The 6628-nt window shown below is 31.5% G+C and overlaps 1 long non-coding RNA gene across 4 annotated transcripts; it reads right to left on the reverse strand.

The window, feature by feature from the left end:
• Positions 1-3680: 3680 nt before the first annotated feature.
• LOC123524021 (uncharacterized) lies at positions 3681-6403 on the reverse strand. 4 transcript variants are annotated; one of them, XR_008369898.1, is made up of 4 exons: positions 5873-6403; positions 4635-5390; positions 4241-4297; positions 3681-4080 (listed from the first exon to the last, which is right to left on the reverse strand). It is a non-coding gene; the product is annotated as an uncharacterized LOC123524021 (long non-coding RNA). The 4 variants fall into 4 exon arrangements; XR_008369897.1 differs by having other exon boundaries at positions 5660-6403; XR_008369896.1 differs by having other exon boundaries at positions 4635-4694; positions 5329-6403.
• Between the last annotated feature and the right edge of the window lie 225 nt (positions 6404-6628).

Here is a 6628-nt window from a genome sequence, read left to right on the forward strand (position 1 = left end):
TCACAGTGACTTGGAACAGTTAAACTGTTTCCAAACTCATGGTTTCCAGATCTAAATCATTTTTGATGCACATGTGTAACATCATCAAATATAGGACAAAGGGGTACGTAGGACTTGGGCCGATTTTGGCCCCCACCTAAATGATGATGAAATATGTCCTAATTTTTAGTAGAATGTGTATATTTACTAAAAATAATAGTAATAATCTGCAGAGGCCATTATTTAGTGAAAAATATATGTTTCAATAAATGCTTGTGTTCAAGAATAGCACCAAACTTACTTGGGGGTATAGTAAATAAATCGGCCTTAATAGAATTTAAAAAAAATCCCATGACTTATGTTTTTTATCAATATGTATACATGCATAAAATATAATGTATAAATGCATAGACAAATGGAAATACTTCCATAGAAACGATCCTTAATAAGGGAGATAACTCTTGAAAGTCTTAAAACTCAAATGATTTAGAAATAGCATAATTTTTGTTGACACTCTTTATCAACGAATCAAAAAATGGAAAAAGTTTGTTTCTATATACAGAGCAGCTCGTGTACTATATTTATACAATTAAGAAATATATATTCTCATTTCGTTGCCATAGCAACATATTGAAAAGTTGATAATTTTTGCCATTTTGCAGATGTTTGCCAACGTTATGATCCTTTTCTGACTTTAAGAATCTATTTGTAGCTGTAAATGAATACCGAAATGTTTCTGTAATGGAATAATTGTATAATCCCATGTCGTTACCAAGGTAACGTAGTGAAAAAGTGAGAATTTTTGCTTAAGTTGCCTTTTTTGGCAAAACTGTCTCTCGTTTCCTGATGTTTGAATACTAATCACTGTTTCAAACGATAACACATATATTCCCTTTAAAAATTGTATTTTCCCCTTGTTGTTACCATGGTAACATAGTAAGAAAGTGATAATTTTTGCTTTTTGTTGCATATTTTTGCATATTTGTTGTGTCATTTTCTGATGTTTGAAGACTAATCGATGTAACAAAGTATAGCACAGATATTACTTTAAAAATCAATGTATATTATCCTATGGTTGCCATGGTAACGTGATGTAAAAGTGAGAGTTTTTGCTTTTTTGTATATTTTGGCACAATTCATACCATTGTCTGAACTTAAGACTAATTGATGTTAAAAAAAGTAAAAATAATAACCCATATAAGTCTGTGAGTAATAAAGTGTATATTCCTCTTTTGTTGCCATGGTAACATAATAAAAAAGTGATACTTTTCGCTGTATTGAAAATGTTTGCACATTTTTTAAATCATTTTCTGAAGTTTAAAGACTTATCATATACTCCAGTGGAAAATAAGTGTAAAGTTCCCTTTTGTTGCCTTGGCAACATAATGAAAAGTTAAAAGTTGTGCTTTTGGAAAAAACTATTCAATATCATTTTGATGTTCAACGACTAATCGATGTGTAATTGACTGCTGTCATTGCATTTTCAATTTGCATGCGAAAAAAAGTATAAAAATATTTCATTGCCATGGCAACAAAAGTGAAAATGTATGTTTCAAAGGTTAGAGTACTTTTACTGGAGAAAAATAAGTAGAGACTGCACAGTTTCGAAGAGGGCCAATTTAAGAGCTGGTCTTATAGCAATGACAACAGAAACTAGATGTGTGTTTATAGGACACAGGTGCCCCCTCCTGTCTCTGTAACATGGTTTAATGACTGGGGTTAAACAATTTTTAAGATGTTTGCAACACAAACTTTTAAGAAACCTTATGTGTATTTTTCACTTAATTGGCCATAACTCTGGCCTAGCTGAGTAAAATCCTAAAGAGAACACTTCATAGGCTATAAAACGATCCTCTAATGTTTTATGATTCTAGGTCAAGTACATTATTACATATATGTTTCACAAACTTTTTTTTAGTAAGTCTGGACAAGAAGTCTGGTCTTGTGTAGTGAAATAATGACTGTAGGTAAAACATTTTCGGAGGTACGCGCGACAAAACATTAAAATGACAATTTTTTCCTAGGTCAGGGGCCATAACTCCTACATGACTGAATGAATCCGGACGCGAAACCCCAGGTGCATAACTGCACATGTGACCAACATTCCTGTAATCTTTGGTGACTCTAGGTCAAATTCTTTTCGAGCTACGCGCGACACAACATTAAAATGACCAATTTTTTACTAAGTCAGGGGCCATAACTCCTAAACTACCGAATGAATCCGGACGCGAAACCCCAGGTGCACAACTACACATGCTGACCAACATTCCTGTAAAGTTTTGTGACTCTACGTCAAATACTTTTGGAGCTAGACGCGACACAACATTCTCGGAGGGACGGACAGACAAGAGCAAATCTATATGCCCCCACCACTCATGGGGGTGGGTGAGGGGCACAAAAACGACAAAATTATGTCTCCCATGATGGCCTGTCAGTGGTGACTGGGCATGTAACTTACATTTATTTTCAGTATGGTTTGTAATTGAACTTTGACCTATTTGCCAAACACTATAGTGGTCATCTACTGAACATAGGCATTCATGCTATAATGCTGGATGATCATAATAAGTGAAAGTGTTCTCAAGCTTATATAACCTGAACCACTCTTTATCTAATTGTCAGTGACCTTTAACTTTGATCTACTGACCCCAAATTATTCATCTGTTATGATTTAAAGCCTGATGACCATGGGCAAAATTATTATTCAGCTTTCCATAATAAAATATTTCAGTCTTAGGGTCACTGTGATATTGACATTTCACCTTCCAGCCTCTTAAAGAAAGAGATCATCTTCTAAACTACAATAAATTTTGACAATCATATTAAGCTAAAGCATTCTGCTATTGATCAGTTTCTCCATATTTGGTGTATAATCATAAATTCCATTTGTTGCCTTCCATTTCCAGTTATTGAAGGCCAAATATGAGATATGACCAAATGCTAACTATTACTTTAGAAAATGAATGCAATGCATTTTCAGTTGTTTACACAACTGACATTAGAATTCATATAATTGTGATACTTGGCTATTTTATTATGAAGTTAAAGAAAGGAAATATGGAGCTAGTTCCAATCATAATTATGCAGCTTACTAGAAGACTCTAGACTGTATATATCAGCTTTTTTTCTCATAACAAATCACCATTCAAAAATATATATTTATCATATAGCTGCATCATACCTAATCAATATTATTGCCAGTAAGTATTTACTGATTTATATTTGTAAGGCCATACTATATTAATTGTTAGATTATCATCCACTCCCACTATATTTATGCCTACCCTTACTATTTTTAGTTTCCAAGATCATCTGTGGAATATTTCTATAAAGAATGTTATAAATTATTAACTGTCAGTTGTTATTGCTTATAATCAAATCCATTTGGCAAAAATAACTATTATAATTATGTCAGTTTTTCTCTTTAAATCCTCATTAAAGCAAAAATAAAATATCTGAAATTAAAAATAAATTATAGAAAACTTCCTTTCCCTTGTGAAGAAAAATTAATGTAGCAATTAATTTATGATGGCCCCAGATACAGGTTAGGAAAACTATACAATGCTATGGATATTATGCTATTTCATGAACTTGTGAAAAGTTACTGCATAACTTTCCATCAGTTTTGATGCATTTATAATAACTTTTTGACAGATGATGGCCACTGAATGTATCATTTTCATTTTTCAAAAAGCAAGATATTTACACAGAAACAAAATGTATTACCATTTAACCTGACATATATTATATAACTACAAGCATTTTATATAAAATAATGATGTAGGAATGTGATAAATTAAACAGTTTGATAAATAATTAGTATTCATAAGTTATTAAAAACACTTGATTATCAAGAATTTAGAATTAGCATCCACACTGTAACTTAGATTGAAATGTAACACTGGTAGTCTCTTTCAACACTGTAACTACTACCCCCAAGTAAATGTTACAAATATGGATATTGCACTTTAACATAAACATTAGTCACTTCTCAGTAAATGTGTATTGTGCAATTATTTATTCCAAGTCTGTAATTTCTGATGCTCCAGCATGCACCTCCAAATTCATTGTCTGTGGCTGTTTTCAACCTAGATAGTATACCTAGAATGAAAGAAGTAAAAATTATCTTTCTGTGTAAACAAAATGTGTAAACATGTTGAAATTTAGATGCAAATTACTAGAAAAAGTCTCATGACTAATTGAAATGAAATATTCAATCATAAGATTAAAAAAAGAGGAATCAAACATTCAAAATACTTACAAGTCCATAGAAAAACAGCTTAGTCTTTCAACATTTTGGGAAGCTGTATACTCTGATCTGTAATGTAATATAAAGCAACTTGACAAATTTTTAATATATCCTTTTGAAATGAAGTTCCTGAAATATTGAATTTTGTTATGACATATATTGAAATCTGTCTGCTTTTGTCATAGTTGATAGAAAATTGATCCTGAATCCTGTGCAGAAACAAATATATACATGAACTATCTCCTCATCTTTATAAAAATAAAAATGCAAGGAACAATCTGTGTGTAAATCAGGGCATAATTAGTGTTTAGAAGTTTTATTTATCAGATCTTCCTTAGGTAATTCAATTCCTCAGTTATAGGTTTTGTAATTTTGTGAAAGGCATGGAAAAAAAGTTCTAAATTACCATCTTATCATACTGGTTGTTTTGGGGCATTCAATGCTTCAAGACACACAGAAATACTCCCTAAAATAAAAAAGTCAAATAATATTTTATGACATAACCAATATGCATAAGTGTGTGATTCATCAATTAATTTAATTACAGAGGACATATTCATAATGTTTCTCATATTTTAAATAAGAAAATATTTCAGCTTCAGGTTTCTAACAAAATATTGAATATCTTAGATGAAAATAATCTTAGAAGCTTTATGAATATGACCTCAGGTTTATAGATATAAAGCCACAAAATTGATTTAAAAGCAATTTTCTTGAATTAAAAGGTAATGTTCTGGCAGGTACATGTGTATGACTGGCATTCCACAGCAGCTGATCTTTCATTATGTCATGAGAACAAGTAAGTCACACACCACAACTATATTTTGGGTCTCAGTTGATCTGGTCTTACTCTTGCATAAATATGACAACATTTTCTTTTACTCTAGAAAATATAGGTCACAGAAATTTCAAAAAGAGAATGTGATACACTGCAACCCTGGATATATACAGAATATAGAACAGTTATTTTAAAGTGTTTATACTTTCAGCAGAAACAAAGTAGATAGATGGTAAGAACTGTGGAGATTAACTTGGGAGGCCTATAATTATCATAAGAAAAAGTGTGTAAGGAAAATTTTACAATTATCAAAAAGACATACCTTTTGGCCACTGACCAGTTGAAGGTAACTAAATAACCATCTCAATATTCATACTTTAATATCTGAAATATGATACAAAACAAACACTGATTAGTGCAAGACATCACAATATGTCAATAATAATGATAATAAGAAATTACATTACTTAATTTCAATCATATTCTGTTGACCTTGAAGCATTTCTTTTATATCTCAAGGATTGTCTCATTTGTGAAGGATACCAGAAAAATATTCCATATTTTAAACAATGAACAATGTCTCATTGCTTGTATTTGTCAAATTACTGCTTCATTCATTTCATATACAGTACATGTATTCAATGAGTACACACCATTCATCAGGTTGAATCAGATAAATAATGCAAAATGTAAACACTTTCACTGTGTCAGTAGATTTTTTGTCTTCCTACTGTGAGGTAACATTAACAGTCTGCACCGTTGTGCCACTTGTATGTCAATAATTCTGCTCCATGTCAATTGAAATAGAATTGAATGAATACTTCCCTAGTTATTTAACACAACAAAATAGCATTTTATCTACTTACCTTAAAATTCAACGTAGAAGGGTAAAATGTTGTAATAATTCCTAGATAAACATTCTACTTTCGCTTTCACATGCACATGTTGACAGCGGCGCCACCTATAATATTGCCTGGCAACGAGCACCTGGCTTCAAGGGAGGCCACTCTTATACGTGAGAAAGGCCAGACAAATAATATCATTTTTTCCAAAATTCATTTATTAGCAACCCTTGCTTCAGTTTCTGGTTAGGAAAATATTAAATAGAATTAACAAATGAAATAGCTGTTATAAATTGTTACTTGAAGCAAGGGTTGCTAATAAGCGAATTTTGAGTCTGAAATGGCCGAATTCAGCAATTTTAACGCGAAATGCCTGTACCGGTCGTATTTTAAATCCATTTTAAATCAATACTGAGAATTTGTTATTATTAAAAACGACACAGTTCGGTAGTTTAAAGTTTATTTTAGTGAAAACTGTCGATTTTCAACACTGTCATCGATCTTATTATTTTTCAAAAATTGGGGGCCATCTGCCTATATAAATCCTACGTACGCCTTTGACTTTGACATAGGCTTACTTCTGTGACAAGGCTGTATTGTCACTCCTGTGACAACTCTAGTTTAATCCCTTGCTTCCAGTGCAGAGCAATTTCTTAGAAAACCTTTAAATGAAGTACAATTGTGACTTTGTTAAAAGCAATATTATATTTTTAGAGATATTATATAGACATTAATATCTGAAAATAAACAATTTAAAAGAAACAAAGAAACAGTGTCATC

This window comes from Mercenaria mercenaria, chromosome 2 (assembly GCF_021730395.1).
Source record: "Mercenaria mercenaria strain notata chromosome 2, MADL_Memer_1, whole genome shotgun sequence".
NCBI classification, from domain to species: Eukaryota; Metazoa; Mollusca; class Bivalvia; order Venerida; family Veneridae; genus Mercenaria; species Mercenaria mercenaria.